The sequence below is a fragment of the Aphelocoma coerulescens genome, chromosome 4 (assembly GCF_041296385.1).
Source record: "Aphelocoma coerulescens isolate FSJ_1873_10779 chromosome 4, UR_Acoe_1.0, whole genome shotgun sequence".
Lineage (NCBI taxonomy): Eukaryota > Metazoa > Chordata > Aves > Passeriformes > Corvidae > Aphelocoma > Aphelocoma coerulescens.
In genome coordinates this window covers 45,266,102-45,284,873 of record NC_091017.1, presented here as the reverse complement: position 1 = coordinate 45,284,873, position 18,772 = coordinate 45,266,102, and the positions used below count along the sequence as shown (strand labels likewise).

The window sequence follows — 18,772 nt, the reverse complement described above, 5'->3', positions numbered from 1 at the left end:
ATTTTAGGGAGCATTTTTTCCTCAGAACTGTATGCTTTCTGTTTATTTTAGGAAGAAATTATATCAAAATAGCATCTTTCAAATTGCTCAGAAACAACTGGGTTCAAAGTTTATTTGCAATAGAAATCTAAACATAATATATTAAATAGAAAATGCCTCTGTTCTGTGATAACCTTTGCAACTAGTTTACTGGAGGAGCAATTAGGTATAGAAAATTATAATATGTATTTTAAAATACGAAATGTAATATTTTACAGTTATTGCAATATGATATTGAATTATTTAAATTACAGCATAATAATTCATTCCTCCAGCATTCAGTGGCACTAGGCCTTTGGCCTCTTGCCTAACAATACACTAGACAAGAATTATTACATTGTAATTCACACTCTGTCATGCCTTATTGCTTAATTAAAGCATAACCCTTCATGACATGCCAAGCAATTTGACTGTTACCATAATAGATTATTATCCCACCTAACTTATTTTAGTTTTACAAACAATTTTCTTTTTTTTTTTTTTGGTACATGCACCGAGAATTATCAGAACAAATACACAGATGTTTCTTTATCTGTAAAGTGTGAAGGTTTAGGAAGAATAGCTAATAACACAAGGTTGTATTTTTTATTAGAACTATTGCTTGAGTAAACTTGGACACTTTTTTCTTTTCTTCATTTTGCTTTGGGAATTAAATCCCACAAAACTTTGTAAAACTATTAAGATTCAAGTCTCAGATTAGGTGGCTGCCTATATTTTATTGTTGATCTTAGCTACCTAAATGATAAAGTTATACTATTTTAGTGACTTCTAATGTGGTACTAGAACAGCAGTGAGGCTGAGGTTACCATGTCTTTCAAACTCCAGACAAGGAAGTTGCCAGTTTAATTTTGTTGCAATACAGCAGTTAGCTACTCTGTGTTAAGTATACTCTCTAAGTATTATGTAATACTTAAAACATATTTTTCAGAAATAACTCTTTGAATCACTTTTTTAGTAAGACCTCTCCCTTTTGGTGTTTCTTGGACTGAAACTTGGTAATATAGAAAAGGAAATCTGTTGTTATTAAAACGCATCTGATTATAACTAAGAATTGACTAGGTGAAGTTCTACTTTTGTAAAAAGTCAATTACAAAACCCATTGACTTAAGCAAAACATTATTCCATGAGATGAAATGGAAAAATATGTCAACAGCTGTGAAAACACACTTTAATATTCCAGCTTGCATTCAAAATATTTTAGTTAATGTTACATATTTTTTTAATGCCTTCACATGGCCCTCACACGTGCAATACAACACAGCCATTTGGCTATGAATAATTCTTTGGTTTTGGCAACTACCAATTCAAGATTAAAATATGTAAAAATGGAACTCTGGAGTTTTGTGTGAACAAAACCCTGGATTTATTGAGAAGACATATAGGCAATGCATTAAACATGCATAAAAACAATTTTAGAATGGAAATTACATATACCATACCTAATAGATGTCCAACTCAGTTTCATTGCACCAAGGTGCAATTTAATGAGATTCCACTGAACTCAGTATGTCTTCAAGGTGACTGGGTTTTCCCTGGAACTCTCTCGTCTATAACTATAAAATGTCTATGATGTGACTGTGATATAACTGAAACAGCTGCAGTCTTTGATCACATGCTGGCAGTTTACGTACAGATGCAGAATGTGTAATAAGGGCACACTTTATTAACTTGACTGATGTTCTGTTATTTTACTGGTTCCAAAAGCCAAAGGAGACTAGGCTCCACCATGTTACCCTGAGAATAATTTATTGTTGCAGCTATTCAAAATGAAATACCTATCATTAATGTTTAATTGATTACCAAAAGCAAGAGGCATATATTGGCCTCAGTTGATCTGACATTTGCTATGATCTTTAAAGTTGCCATTATAGCTAGAACTATTATTTTGAATTAGCACAAAGTACATTTTAACTACAGTTTAAAACCACTGACAACACTCTGAATGTATGCATATGTTTCCTGTTAATAGCTATTTCTACATATATACAGTCTAGTGAAACTTACAGTGAGCTTTTACCATTTCTTACATATAAAATACACAGATTCTGAAGGTGTGATAATAAAGTTAGAACTTACATGTTAGTGGCTGTTATTATGTTGTATAAAAGCATCTTTGTTCTCCTTAACTGGTCAAAAACATGTTTTGGTTCTACCAAAATTTTTTAAACAATTCATCTTTCTCAAAGTAGCCTGATTAGAGAGGAAGTAATTCGCACACTCTTTTGGCTACTTTGGGAAAGTTGAACTGCGTGTCCAGCAATTAAGAAAAAAATTTACTTAAAACCTAGGTATTTTGCCTCTACGCATGCAATATGGAAATCATAGTAACATTATAAATTATAGGCAAATATAAAAATTTGCAATGGGTTACTTTGGACAAAGAATTATTTCACGAAGAAGATGAAATTAATATTCTCAAAGAAGATGTACTAATAATTTTGCACTAATCCTAAGAGTATAAAGTTTTCTAGATACAAAAGAGTATTTAGAATAGCCACTTTTCTAATAATTTATTTTTTATTTTGTACTTTTCTTTCTCTAGCCTCCATTTATATCTCTGTACTCTTAACTCTAAATTTAAGTTTCACTTTGTGCTTGTATTTTCACTGGAAGAAATAAAAAGGCCTGGACTCTCAAATCATTCTGCACCCGTACTCCCAGTTTGCCTCCTTCTGTAATCTTGCAGAGAAAATACACATTTTCAGAACTTTGCTGGGCACAAAAGGGATGTTGCAAAATTACTGTACTACTGTGATGGGACGGCTCTCTCTCCAGGACCTCCCTTATGTAATCCCTGCTTTAGTTTTCTTTTCAATCCCTTTCTCCCTAGCCTTTATGCTGCACTTGAGGGGTAAAACATCTCAGAAGTTAGAGTACATGGTGCCCACAACATGTATGTTTACATTTTTTCCCACGGGTCTCTTAATCTAGATACAACCAGCTAGATCTGTTTCTATTCCAGTTTTAAGCATATGTCAGTAAGCATTTATACTTTAATCTTCTTCACTATGGATATTCCCCAAGAAAGTGTAATTCCTCTAGCCCTCAAGCTTAATCCCTCTGATTAAACTGCTGGCTTGTTTTAAGAATCCTAAAACATTCTGAAATATGTTCAATTTTGTTCCCCACACCTTGAATGCTTCCCATTTCTAGAAATGAGGAGAGATAACAGGTAAATTTAAAATATAGACATTGCAACAGAACAGAGTTCTTTCATGAAAGTCTGATGCCTATTTCATGAGCTTCATTTTCACTGATGTTTGTTTTAAGACACCAGAAATTAAAGTTAGAACTAAGGAGTAAATAAACTAAAGTATTCTAAGTTATCCAGTCAAAAAAACATGATCAGAAAAGTTTTCTGAGACTGAATATTCTTATTGTACCCTGGATTACTTTTCAAAACATAGATAAATCTTTATGTTTGGCCTCCTTACTATTTTTTTTTCCCCTTGGCTGCTTCTTGTACTTCTTAAATACCATTTGCACTGCAATTTTTCTGCCAAATATCTCCATGATACATTTCAGTGCCCTTTATTCCTCTCCATCTACCATGTTCTTATCAGTATCTTTTTGCGGACTTCAGCTCAGATGAGAATACTGGATGTTATTCAATGACTTCATCTTAATTGACTCCAGAAAAATATGCAGTTAAATTAATCACAAAGTTTATTTTTGAAGTATTAAATTGAATCCTAGAAAGAAATAATTGCTTTACAAATATTATAAAATCTCTGACACTGACTGTGGGTCAAAATTAAGAGAACATTTCCAGATAAGCCACTACTCACCCATTGAAATATCTCAGTTTAATACCACACAACTTCTGTTCAGAAAGTATATATTGCTATGCAGCACTATTTGTGATGCAAAGCATAGCCCACTGACTTACCAGGTACCCTTGTTTTTTAATATTGAATACTGTGCCATTATTCAACTGCATATCACTTAACTAAAAATCTAATTTTCATAGTAAAACAAACCTTACATCTAAAATCTGAAGAGTTGACTCCTATAGTTAAAGATGTTCCACAGTTCTGCAAGATTTCCCCCTTTCCCTGCCCTCAGGAGAATATAGATGGCTGAAAAGGAACTGTTAGTATGCTCATCTGTTCTCCTACCTTTTCTGGTGAGTTGGCTGCAGAAAAGTGTATAAATGGAAAGCTCAATTAGTGCAATTTTTGTATCCTTGGATGTCAATCATTACTGTTGAGAGGTGGGACTTTCAGGATCTCTGTGCATTAATTAAGAGCTCATCTCAGAAGAGTAGTCATTACACCTAAGGACCAAAAATAAGTTTTAATTAGAGTCTAGAAGACAGTGTGCCATCTACTTATAAAACTAGTTCTTTAGTAAAAATTGAACAGCTCTGGGACTTGATTAGTAACAATGCAAAGGCCATAAATCTACTGCTTGCCTTTCAGAACGCAGAAGTATCGTTGTGTATGCAGGTCTGCCTGGAAAACCGGACAAGTTCTGTAATACCCTGAGGACACCGCTCAGATTTCAACCAGGCTGTATGAATGCCAACAGGATTATTAGACCCTTGTGAAATTACTGATGCTAGGCTGATGCTGAAGTTACACAGCTGAAGTTAGACTGTATTTCTCTCTCATAGCCCAGCCCGTCTCTGACTGCATGTGCAATAGGCCAACCCAGGCAAACTCAGCAAAGGGGGCAAGTGGGCGTGCACAATGAATCAGTCATTCACCGACTGATACAATGTGTAGGCAGCTTTTGGCTGGCCTGAGACATGTCAGGGCTCAAGAGAGGTTAGAAACCAGCTGGGCTAACTGGTGTCAGCTGCCCGAGAGATCTTTCCTTGTGGCATGACTTATCTGATGACAAGCAAATACTCGGCCTAGGATTCTCTAGGGAAATATAAATAATTGATTATATCATTTATGAATTAAAGGTAGGAAAAGAAATTTTAAAAGCTGGTCTGGAAAAATGTCAGCTAATAACTCAAGCATGAAAAGGGGTAAAACTTAGAGTAGAATTAAGTCTACATTCCAGAGAACAAGGAAAACCTTGTTTGGCTATGGGTGAAATAAGAAATATAATGTCCTAATTAAAAAAAAAAAAAAAAAAAAAAAAACAAAACCCCAAACCAAAAGAGCACTCAGATTGATCTAAGAAGGATGAGACAAGACAAAAAAATCAAGCTCCAATATGAAAATAAAGAACAAAAAACCAGTCATATAAATGGTCATAAAAATTCAGTGTTAAAAATATTGTCGTTTCTTGAAGGACAAAAGTTAACATAGATTTAAAATAATATAAATAATGATAATAATAGTTTTAAAGGTTATTGCAAAGAAAAAGAGCAGAATAGGAAGGCATGTCAAAAGGAGACTAAGATTTACTATTCACCAGGAATAGTAGAAAAAGTGTTATGACCTTCTTCATTGCTATTATTTCATGGTCTTTTACTAAATTACTGTAAACACATTTAAGAGACAGATATTTTTCTGAAATACTTGTTTGAGAAACACATGCTATAAATTTCCAATCTGATCAATATACCTGAGGAGTAATGAAAAACAGCATCGAATTTAACAACAAAAAAAGCTGTAGCTATTGCTGGTAGATTGTTTAAATTGTTTTATTCTAAATAACAGTGAGTGATGAAAGCAACGTTATAGCAAGGGAGCAATCAGTCTTTTAAAGACATTCAGAAAAATGTGGACAATAATTTCTGCTACTGTAGTTCAGAAAACTTACGTTAATGCCTTTAATAAATATTTTAATATTTCATGCCCAAACACTTTATTGTAAATTTTTGCAGCCAAGAATTGCTTTCTACAGAATAGGCACAGAAACACTCTCTAGGATGTACTGATTTGGAATATTACTGTATTTACTAGTAGATTTCTGCAGACTTCTTCAGCTTATCAGATATGCTGGCAGTACACACCAATACATTCTTAAGAATGTTAAGACCGAAACTTGCTATTTAAAAGTTCAACTTTCATTCTGCAAAATAGAGTATATGCTACTGCTATGTATATATGCATATTACAAAATCTGGTATTTACTTCTCTGTAGGTCTAAGTTATTTTTCACATGATAACAGTTTTCAGGAAAGGCCAAGTTTAATATTGGCTGGCACCATAAGTAGGCTGTTTTAAATGAAAAAGGAATTTATCCAGGGCTTGTCACCTATATTCTCTGAAGTAAAGAAAAGTGCTGAGTCTTGCTATCTGGGGCTTCCCATAAGTAACCTTTAACTTTTTTGTCAGCTGCTTCTCTTGATTAAGAAGATGGAAGAGATAATAGATACACTAAACTCCAGAAGAGACAGAGAACCTTTGTTCCTCTGAACAATTATATCAGTTTTATAATGGTTTGATTTCTTGTTATTCACAAGGGACAATGCCAAGAGCTGAAGCAGAGGACTGCTAGCAAAGTACAGATTGCATGTTAGCAGCATGGTGCCTTCTCAATCCTTCATGTTTCCTAGTTGGCCTCTTCTGAACTCATACTCCAATGCACTGTTTTGGAAGCCAGCCATAAAAAGAGGCTAACTCAGACAATAAAATCTGGGTGATCTACTGAACTGTGACTGAGATTTGTGACCTGCCTTAAACTGAATCAGATTCAACTACAAGACTTCTTACAAGCAGCTCTCACCAAGAGCCTGGCAGAATGTCAACACAGTTGTACTAAATATTTGACACAAAACTTGCTGAGAACCACATGGTATCACGCATTGTCATGAAAGTAACTTAAAGCTAGATTAATTCAAAGGGAAAGAATAATAAAAAATAGCAATTAGAAAATGTTTCTTACGGTGAAGACTGTTCTATAGCAATTAAATTATATTGAACAGAAAATCAAAAAGAGGAACAATACTAAAATTATTTCAGACTCCCTCCTGGCCAACTTTAAACCCTTCATTGAAATTCGAAAGTTCGATGCCTTGTTCAAAATTTCCTCTGTCGCAGCAAAGAAAGGGAAAGGCACTTCCTAGATATCCAATCAGACTTAGAAGAGCTTCTACCTTTACACTTGTTGTCGTGGGTGTGTTGAGCACCAAACTTCTAACTTGGACATGTTGGTGAGTATTTGTATTTACTTAATCTACATCCCACAGTTTGATTTTCAGAGGTGCCTAGTAAATAAATTTCAGTGCAGCATTGAACATGTATCTGCACATTTAGATGCTACTGGAGATATGGGCAGGGATTTCCCAACCTAACACCAGCCAAAAGCTGATGGGTAGTACTGTGCAGAGGTCCTTATTCCTGTTGATCAGTGCCTTTCTTGCTGCCTACCACAAAATTAATAACACAAAAAAGTACAAATATTTTCCTATTTATACTGAATTGTATTTATTGTTTCTCATATGGTTAATACTTTAGTCTTTTCGGGAAAAAATTAATAATTTTATCCTGCTTTAACATTTTTGTTTTCTCAAGAAGAGACCAGAACAATGAAAAAAATTTGATTAATTTATCACCATAGATGTGTTCTTTCCTCCAGTTAAACTAACATTTAAGAAAATTTCAGAGTCTCCTATAAAAAATAAACTTCAATGTGCAATCAGAGTCAAGAAGCCTGCAGTGCACATACTTAGCTTTCAATCTAGAAACAGACTATGTGGTTGGAATTTGAGGACCACAGCTTATTCTTTGTTAATTGATGAAACATCTGCTTATTCTTGAAAAATAGTAAGAATCTGAAATTCAAGATGGATATCAATGTGCTCACACAAGGGGTGAAGATAAACCAATAAACATAATATGTAGCTTTCAACCCTCGTAACATTTCTTATCTTCAGTAGTTTCTGCTGAAATTGTAGTGACAACAGAAAAAGTATTTATGCAAGAACTATACAGAAGTGTGTAATAAGGCACTGGAAGACATAAAAGTATAAAGAAAAATTAATTAAAATTTAACTGAAATTCAGAAGTAGCAAAACAAGCAGAGAGCAATTTCTCCATGGCCAGCACTGTCTATAGATCAAAGCCTCTTCCCGAGATCCATCCATTTATCATACAGCATTGGAGTCACTTTGAAAATGATTCCATTGTAGTCAGCAACACCCAAATTGCAAATGGAAGTTATTAATCAGACAGCAGAACCACAATGTTTTCTACTGTCAAGACAACAACCACTGCTGACTAATGAATAAGAGAACAGTGTTTAAATTAAGATACACCTGTATGTGATAACTTGGGTTTCAGCATTTTGCTGCCTCATTTTGGTACCAAATCAACCTTTTTATTTGTTAACTTTTTCTTAACTTCCCTTATCTCAATTTCTGTGTTTATTCACAGGATCATATCAGAAAAAAGACAAATTATAACAAAATTTTTATTTTCTTCATTATTGATTGGGAAAGTTTTGATTTCTTTTTATTATATTCTTACATAGTTAAAAATTGAAGAACTTAAGAACATTATGGTCTTATTCTTATATTATTATATCATGATAATATAAAAATATTTATTAATTTTGAGGGACAAAGGAGGCAATATTTTAAAAATAATTATTGTTCTTCAACTGGGCTGGCTGATATCATTACAGCTGATTGGACAAAACTTTGCTAGAAAAAAATCATCACAGATAAAATACAATATAGAAATTCCAAGAGTTAATAAGACAAGAGTAAAAGAACTACTAATTGCAAAATTTCTGGCTGTCTGATGTCAGCTTGATTAACAGGTTTCTTTCACTTGTTGGAATTTTATGTTCAAAAAAGCTATTAAAATGATAACAAAAAATCTCATAGAAAGGAAGGGATTAAGGCAGCATTGGAAAAATGATGCAAGAGAGATAATGAGAGTGAAACATGGTTGTGTAGAAACAATTGAGGTTATATATGAAGTACCTGGGCTTGCTTAAATTTGAGAGAATACTATGTTTTAAGCAGTGTTGTGGTCACTTGTACAGAGTCATGCTGCCATGCTCACAGAATGGTTTAGGTTGGAAGGGATGTGAAAGACCACCTTGTTCTAGCCATGGGCAGGGACACCTTGTTGGCACCTCTACCATTTAGAGAGGAAAGTTATGATCTGGAATGTATTTGCAGAAACCTCCTGGATTTCTAATGCTCTGTTACACTGTCCCTTAAGCAGATATCAGGGTAGTTGAAGCGCCCCATGAGAACCAGGTCTTCTAAACATAGGACTGCTCCTATCTGTCTGTAAAGCACTTCATATGCGTGGTCTTCCTGGTCAGGTGGCCTGTTGCAGGCCCCCACTATAATTTCATCTGTCCCTGTGCTCCCTTTATCCTGACCTAGAAGCTTTTGACTGACTCCTCATCTGTCCCCAGGCAGAGCTCCATGCACTCCAGCTGGTCATAGAGAGGGCAACACCACCACCTCCTGGTCTCCCATATCTGTCCTTCCTAAAGAGCCTATATCCTTCCATTCCAACATTCCAGCCACAGAAGCCACCCCAACACATTTCTGTGATGCCAGGAAGATCATATCCCTACAGGCACACACACGTCTAAACCCATGCTACACGTGCTTCCATAGAGGCATTTAAATTGTGCCCCCAATGAAGGAAACTTGCTGACGGGAGCAGCTGCAATTCTTTTGTGCTACTCTTCAGGTGCTCTCCTGCTGATCTGTGATACCTGTGCAGGCTTCTGGGCATCTATTGCTGGCACTGGCATCAAGCTGGTAGGAGTGGAATGGATTAAAATTCCCTTTGCCGGGAAAGGTGCATTTAAAGCCTTCATTATCTTGACAAATGTATGAATGAAGATGCAGTTCTCTTCCTCTGATAGATGGGCTCCATCGGCCCCCAGCAGACCAGGTTCCTCAAACTGAGTCCCATGGTATATCAGACCCCTGGCTGTGTCATCAGTCCTGTGACCATTTGTCAATTCACTGGAGTCAGCTAGCCCTTTCAAACCCCTTTCCTCTGACCAGCAGGATTGGTGAAAAAACTGCCTGTGCTCCAGAGTCCCTTACTGCTGCTTCCACAACTCTGTAATCCTGCTTGATACTCCTCAGACTGCTCCTGGCTGTATCACTGCTGCCCACGTGAAACAACAGCAGTGGATAGCAGCCAAGAGACAGTGTAAGGCTTTACAGTCTCTCGGTGACATCCCTGATATGAGCTGCAGGGAGCAGCACACCTCTCTAGAGACCACTTTAGGTTGCCAAATGGGTGCCTCTATAGCTCTCGGAAGAGTCACCTGCTATTTCCTACCTGTAGCCTCTTATTGCAGTGGCTGTTGCACAGGGAGAAGATTGGACTGCATTACTCAGCCCCAGCAGCTCTCCTGAGGTGACAGGTCTTTCCTCTTCAGTTTGCAGAGCAGTGAATGGGTTCTGTAAGGGCACCTCAGGCTTCAAGGAAGTGTCTTTCTCCTGCTGGTCCTTCCCATTGCAAGCTTCCATTCTTATGTATTACTGGCCCCCTTCCTACTGTGTGTGTGCTGTTGGGGGAAGTTTTCAGCTGTTTGGCTGCAGGCTCTGGGTTCACTGCAGACTGTACTTGGAAACAGCTATTTAACTCCTTCTCAGCTTCCCTGATGTTATATAGCCTTATCACCACCCCCTGCAGCTCAGCCACCTGCATGTTCCACTGACCTGGGCAAGAGAACCTATTGTGATCAACCTTTCCTGTACTTGTGATGCGTTTCTGCAGGGAATGGATAACACATGTCTTTATAGGGAGATACCCTTTGTAACTTTGATCTTTGTCACAAAAACTTACAGAAATGTGTCACTGAGACAAAATCAAAATTTACAGTTGGGCTCACCAGGTTCATCCTATCAGCAAAGGGAGCAGTGTCGTAGTATTAAGACTAAGAACGGTAAAGTAAAAGAAGAAATGGTGGCATATTCTATCTGAAGAAAACACTTGTAAAGATTGTATAAAGGATGAATAATGGAGTGATTGACAGGAAACTGGAGCAAGAATTTGAGAGCATAGCTTCAGCCTGAAGTTAGGTCAACTGCTATATTCAATCCTGCCAAAGTGTTGGTAAGGTTTTTTACTTGAAATAGAAGCCTGCAAGACAGACCGGGGAAGAGACCACAGGTGCAGCTTGCCACTGTACTGTCATAACAATAAATAAGGTTATCTGTCATGATCAAGCCATCTGGAGAAGTCCTTTATACTGTACTGAATAGATGTTATACATTTATTTAAGATTACAAAGAGCACTTAAAATAGCATTGATTTGCTAAGAAGTAGCCTGTGTCCTGTAATTAAAGGCAGTATCACTGTAAATGTGCAGGCAAAAATTGTAGGAAGAATTTTAAGGGCATTTTGGTAGTAATGATTTATAAGTGATGATACACAACTTTAAAAAAAGAAAAACAGATGACTCTTCAAAATGCTATATACTGCAGCAGCCTAGTACTGAAAGCAGTGATCCAGCCATCAGTGTCTGGGTATTTATTCCTTTTTAGAGAAGTTATCTAAAACAGGCCAGTTTCATCACCATATATCAACAAATCATATTGTAAGAAAAATTATCTACCCTGCAAGTAGCAAATTCACAAAACCCAACAAACAAATCTATCTTTTTCTTGCTGGTAAGGTATACACTCAAGCTTTGCAACTAAGGGTATATATGGGAATCCAACTGATCATGGGATTATCTATGGGAGAAAATAAATTACAGCTAAAAGTACAGGATCTGGATTGAGCTGTAGCCTTTCCCTACCCTCCCCCTTCTGCTATAGAACACAAAAGCTATGTTAAAGGATGTTTTTTTCAGAAATCTGAATGATCATTACACTTCCTTTTCTACTGATATCTTTTTAATATAGGGCTCCCTTGCCATACTTCCTAAACATCATAATAGGAAAATAAATGACAGGTAGCATTTCTTTTCTGAGAAGCAGACAGGTAGACTGAGAAGTATTATGTACTACGCTGATAGTCTACAGCATGTGCAAGTGAAACCAGCACTGAAATTAATTCCAGTTCCTTTCCATGACCTCTCTGCTGACAGACTCAAATTCCCCTCAATTTCACATATATAGAATACGAGGGACCACAACATATTTTGTACTCTAAGAAAAATCTGCCTGTTATCTGTTTTCCACATTAAGTCCACTTCACTGCAAAAAGCTCCTGTATCAGCATTTCTGTCTACAATCATAAGGTTGCTGTAGCCTCAACTATAAACTTAAAAAAAGTAGCTCTTTCTCTCTTTCTATGGCTATCTGTTCTTTCCCCAATAAACTCGGCACATTTCTCTTCAACACCATCTTTTTGTGGGCTGCAACATATGGGGCTTAATAACATCGCATTAGAATGCAATTTTTAGCCTACCCTTCCCTGTTCTGCTTCACAAAATAAAGGCGACTCTACTGCCTACCTTCAATGACCCTCACAGACAAAAAGAGCACCTTGTCAGAGATCATTTTCTAACAGATGAGCAAACCTGCAAAACAAATATGATGTCTTCAAACATAAACACATCTCACCCCCTTAGATTTAAGCATGCAGTTTAACACAGCTTAACTTACCAAAGACATTAAACCTGAAAAGTTCCCTGACTTTACAATCAGGAAGAAGCTCAAGCAAGGCTACTACAGCTTTTCTGTGCTAGTATTTAGCACCTGTGAATCAATTCACCAGCTGTTGGAGCACTGCTTAAACAACAGTAAACCAGAGAAGAGCAGCAAATGAGCACTTCCCCACTTGGGTGGGCTGGCTGGCTAGTACTTTAAGGGGAGGAAAGTAAAGGCCTCGTTAAGGTTACTTTTCTTCACCAAGAAAAGCAAGTCAGGGTAGGGTAATACCCTTAGAGTCTTTATAGATAAAAAAAAGAAAAAAAACCAAAACCCACCGGACTTTGCAATAGGGCCGTTTACTGCAATGTAGTGCTGTCTCTCTGGATCACTGGGATGTTGGGGAAGACGTGAGTATCTTTTTCTGATGCTCACCAGCTGAGGTAACTTGATGAAAGAATGAATCTGCACCTGGGAGATTTCTTTCTAAGCTGCAATCTTATTCAGGGTTTCAGGTCTCTTTGCAACCATGGGAGCCTATGCCCATCTCCCTTTCTGGGCCACATCCATTTCTCATGCATCCTCTTTCTGGAATCTATGAAAACTCTACCCTTTTTCTCTATTTTACTTTTTGTTTTGCTTTGTTGGTTTTGCTTATTTGTTTTCCTGTGGGTTATTTATTTTTGTTTAGTTGTTTTTTTGTTTGTTTGTTTTTTTTGTCTTTTTTGTTGGTGTGTTTTTCTTGTGGTTTCTTTTACCCATTTTCACCTGAATATTGAAACTGAGGAAAAATTATTAATTTTGATAATGTGTAGTTGTACATGCCACTTTTACTGACCACCTTTATAATTAGTCTAGTCAATGCTGTTTAAATCCCCTTTGATTTTTAAAAATACCTTAATTGAAATACTTTACTAGAATTAAGTTTAGATTGAAGTTTTCCCCCCCTCATCTGCTTGAACTGAGCACTGAAGGAACTTGAAGACACTGGCACACAGCCTTCCAGCAGTACTGTGTTCTCTGGCTGCAGAAGTATCCTTTAGCAAAACACAACATATTCCCTGTCTCCAGAAATGGTGGAAAGCTGAAACATTTGAGTAAAGTTGTTATTACTATAATCTACTCATGAACGTTAATGCCACAAACTTTGGCAGTAGTATTTCATTGGCAAACTTGTAGCAGACTTAGTGCTTTTAAAATTTGTTTTAAAGATTACTTCTAATCATAAATATGCTTTGTTTACTTCCTATTGTTGATAAATATGGTCACAGCCCAAAGTCAGACTGGTACTTAGTTAACTGTATGTCTTTGAAGCATCAGCACTTAGTGGGAAAGATTCTTCTGAAGGCTTGGAAAAGTAGAAAAAATTGTCATCAACCTAACTTTGCAAAAGTGGTCAAGTTGAACCTGGCAGTCATTTTTATAGTGGTAACCCAGCTGTTGACAGTCAAGTACCACACTTCTGGTTTGGAGGCTATCCCAGCTTTATGAGTCATGATTAAGGACCACATCACTACAATTGCTGTTGCAAAGCAATCATGTGGATAGAAAATGTTCACTAGAAATTCAGTGTTTCTTTTCTGTCTGCTGTTTCTGTAGAGACCTCTGTGTCTAGACAATGCAGTAAAACATCTAGTTTACACTTTAGACTTAAAGTAAAGGAATCTGAACAATGATGGTGAAACTGTCCTTTTAGGCAAGCAGTGATCTGCAAAAGCATCTCCTTCTCATCATTAGACACAAATTTTTAAACTGTCTTATAAGAAAATTGAAATGAAAATAGGCTCATAGGGTGGTATTCAGTCTGACTAAAGCGGCATCCTTGTGTACCACAGGAGTAATACAACATTCAGCTTTCCATTTGCATCCGTTAAAGGTGTAAACCAGTAGTGAAATACAGAAACTGTATCTTTGGTTGCCTATGCCCTGTGGCTTGTAGCAAGCATGATGTTTTTCTGTGTGCATGACACTGCTTCTGCTTACTGTATGCAACTAAGGAAAGTGTTAACCATACTAAACTTTCTGTTTCTAATTCTAACAGGCTGGCTTGATTTCTACTTTAAAGTAGAAATATTTGTGCACATATTTGTTATTACACTTCTCTTATTCAATCATTATCTAAGTCAACAGAGCGATCTTCTCAAGACAGCTTGTATTTATCACACTTCATGTACTTAAATTGTATGTCACCCTGTTAAGTAAAGTCCAAGGAAATTCTTGACTGATTCTGAAGTTAACCATATGGTTATCTAGCAAGTCAGCAGAAACTAAATTCATTACCAAAATCACTTTTATGTAATTATTATTAACCAGTATTGTTTTAATGCTCATTTTCTGTAGTCTTTGGCTGGGTTGTAATGGTAATTTAGTGGTCATCATTTGTAATATAACCAAAGCCCACTACCATGTGAACAACGGCACAAATCTCAAAATAGTTCTGAGAGCTTGTTTTCTGATAGCTAGACTGAAAACATGATTATGACATTATGTAATTCTGTATCTTTTATTGAAGCTTGAAGAAGTGAAACCAACCTGTTCCTTATGTGCTGCCCCTTTCCACCAGAATGAGGATAAGGGAAAAAATAAACCTAATGTTTTTCACAACAACACCTAACCACTTTCAGTCACCATTTTCTTTTGTAGGAACAGGAAAAGCTCAAACCAAAGTAAAAAAGATTGCAAGGAAAATTACTGCAGTTGTAAAAGCAAACTCTGAGAAATGAGATTTTTCTTTCTTGGGTATCTGCATTTTGATATATTCCATATTTGCATGATCCTATACTGTTTTTCCCAAAGCTCTTCTGCCTCACTGAGCAAGGAATGTGCTCTGGGCATGAATGGGGATCACTTAGTGCAGGGTGCTGTTAGTCATTAGATGCCTCTCAGATTTCTCGCAGAATTTGCAAAATGTGTAATAAAAAAAGCAGATGCTATCAGAAGGACTTTTCCATTTATTAAACCTTTTCCGTGTAGAAATGGATTCTAGATCCTATCACAGACTTCCTACAGGGTACTGCACATCCTCTAAAATGTATTTCTCAAAATTGATACCAAGTGGTGTATTCCCTGTTTCTGGATCCGTGGAGCTGGCTTGAAACTTTGTTGTCAATTTAAAGAATGATGAAGATTCACAACTTCAAACATTTCCATGGTTGTAAATTAAGCTGTGTCATGAACATATAAAGACCTATACGATTCTGATTTTCTGCACAAATAGGGCTCATCATCTTAAATTGTATTCTCAGATCACTGGATTCTTTTACTTTAGTCCCTATGCCTGTTTGACACAGAATTTTAGACATATCCTTGAAACAATATAACTGTCTGGACTTCTGAGTCTTGCTGAAGTTTTTAACTCCAAGCTAGGCACTCAAAATTCTCAAATGAATATTTTTATCTGTGAGGTAGCTAAAAGGGAAGCTGCTACTTTTCACTAGCTTTCATATGGATAGACAAGACTGACCCGTAGATCAAGATGGGCTGTATGTGCTGCCAGCCAAAGAGCACAAGAACATGAAATCTCAAGCTCTTATGAGGCCAGTTTCCTGTGCAATGCCATCAGAATCATAGTAGTGGTGATAAGAGCACATGAATAAAACCATAGCAGACTTGAGAATTTTTAAGCACTGCACTTTCTGGAGTAAATGTGAATAATCTATACTAGGATTCCTTGTAAATCACTCATTTTGCTTCTGAGTCTTTGACCCAGCCTCATCCATCTGCTCTGGTTCCTATGACAATTATAGATAATTATCTACTGCCCCACAGGTGGGGTTTTAAATGAAATTGATAGTAATGTGTAAAACTCATAAGTATCACACAAAAGCTCACAGGGTAACAACTATATAGTCCAAAATGCCTTGGACCACTCTTTGTGCCAGGGTGATTGAAAAAGCTGTTTGGTCATCCCAGCCTGCTCCTGTGGTCTGAATAAGGGATGATCTGGAAAAAAAGAAGGAATAGCTGAGGATTGTAGCATATGATATATAAAAACCACCTATTTGAAATTTACATGGACAAATTTAATTCTAGTATTTGTAAATCCTGATCACTTGATTTTAGAACTTTGAAGTTTTGTCATTTTAGCTGTTTTCACTCTGCTGAAAACTCTGTACATAGTTCTACATGTTCCAGCTCTCATTAAACCTATGAAAAAAAGAAGAAAGAAGAAATCCCGTACCCTTCCTATGTTCAAAAAAGCTGCACAAGAATAAATAAAAAAACAAACAAACAAAAAAACCCAAACAAACATTTTTTATATCTTTGAGAACTGGCAATGATACTTTATCAGTCAAACACCCACAGGTTTTTAGTCACTAGTCAATGTAGTTCAAACCCATTATATGTCAGGTCCCACTTGAGCTGATCCGCTTATTGAGTTGTACAGCATCTGGCTGGCATCACTGAATAAAACTGGATGTCTTTGAGAGTTATTTGATGGTCAAAATTCTGATATATTATTTTTAAAAGGGACCAAACACTTCAGGGCTTTGGAACGAACTTGTTAAATTGGCTAAAAATTAATAAGAAATCAGAGTTCTGTCAGGTTTCTCTGCTTGCTCTGCATACCACCAGGCTATCAAGGCATGTTGAACTTATGTAATATTGCCCTTGCAAAGGAGAATTCAAAACACATTGGACAGCACTGCTTATATTCAAAGCTCACCCTGCAGAGGGATTTTTGTACTGGATGTTGTCTCGGTTTGAGACAAATTTAGGAGGAAATGTCCTGAAATGAACGTCTCCTCTAAAGAAAAGGCAGGTTTCAGCACTCCCTTCACCACTGATGTAAAAGGAATTTTCTTGGATGAAAGTGAAAAAACCTATTTATTTAACAAACAAAGTGCCTGCAGGGTATGGAAGAAAAGAGAAAAGAATAACTGCTAAGATATTAAATCTCCTTGGTGTGGAGGAAGCTGGTAGATTTAAAGTTCCCTCTGTAGCTGGCTCGGCCCCTCCCAAGGTCCAAGCCTGGGATGCGGTGTCCCCACGCCTCCCTGCTGGTCCACAGAGTCCGCTGATCTGGTTCTTAGATCAGAGCCAGGCCAAACTGTTCCAGAAGAAGAAGTTATGGGAGGACTTAGGTATGCCAGTATGCAGTCATTTCTTGCCTCAGCTAACAGGCTGGCTAAAAGCAGGGATCCACTCTCTCGGCTCTGCAGCAGTGAGAACGGGGAGGAGTGTGTGTGAGCTTGAACACAAACCGAGCTGAGGAATTTTCCTGGCTTTGCCCCCCTGCTTTCCTCGTATCCAGCTTAAAGCTGCAGGACCCATTTCTGGGCATGAAGCAGATGATAGGGGAATACAGTATTATCATAAAATCACCCCAAGACAGATGTTCTGGCTGCATTGGCTGTCATGAAAACAGGAGGTCACTTACTGACACTTCATTAAGGATTGTGACTCTAATATTTAATCTGCAAATAAATGTATTTATCGAAGACCAGATTTATTTACCAAAACACCATTTTGATAGCCGTTATAAATTCTTTTCTTTAAGTATGTTCAGTCACTTTCGCAAGAATGACTATTTTAGTATTGTCCACCTAATTTCTAAGTGATACCAGCAGCAGGACAATCTGTTGTACAATGGCAGCTAAGGTAATACTCTTCTTGCCTTTTGTAATTATTTGAGGTTTTTTAGGTTGTGCTGAGAAAGACTACAAGGATATTCAGTGTACAATGTTACAAGATGGAAAGGTATAGAATCAAAGACTTGCCTGAAGGCACCAATGCCCCTTGTTACAGCAGTTCTTTTTACTTGCACAATTAGGATACTTGTTTGAGCCTGGTAAGATTTCAGTGTATATCACAGTATTTCTATTTTATATTTATACCACGTGACAGCACTATTCATATGGAATGCACAGGGCTAATTGGTTCATGTCCTAATATGAATAAGTTTGTTGATGTCTCTTGTGATAAACGGTTGTGCATTAAAATTTTCCCCTTATATAGGGGAAATACATATATAATTATAGTAATGAGAGAAGACATTGCTAGGATCTTATGGCATAGAAAGCATCTTATTTTGTTTAAGTGCCCTCTAAAGAAAAAATCATTTTAAGGTGGAAAGGGATGAGAGCAATAACATTGAACATTGAACAGATTCACATTAAGTTTAGACTTTCTCACCTTTGCAAAGCACTACATCCGCACACAATAAAATAAGACTTTGTTCTACATATAGTAGTTTTCAGTTATCTGAAAATACATGTTCTAGTAGCATGTTCAAAAAAAGAACATAACTGACACTAAGTTTCTGTTAAAAGAATTCTGTCAAGGTAAAGAAGAAAGGAA

General features: G+C 36.7%; 1 protein-coding gene across 35 annotated transcripts in view; it reads right to left on the bottom strand.

Moving 5' to 3' along the window:
- TENM3 (teneurin transmembrane protein 3) overlaps positions 1–18,772 on the bottom strand; it is a 1,310,258-nt gene that overhangs the window by 604,262 nt on the left and 687,224 nt on the right. For 32 of the 35 annotated variants that reach the window (XM_069013799.1, XM_069013797.1, XM_069013796.1 and 29 more), the window contains one exon: positions 4,158–4,315. The gene's annotated coding sequence lies outside the window, so the exon portion shown is untranslated. Of the gene's footprint in view, positions 1–4,157; positions 4,316–12,336; positions 12,403–12,487; positions 12,576–12,810; positions 12,886–18,772 lie in introns of those variants that run through there. The other 3 variants (XM_069013808.1, XM_069013810.1, XM_069013807.1) reach the window with 3 other exon arrangements.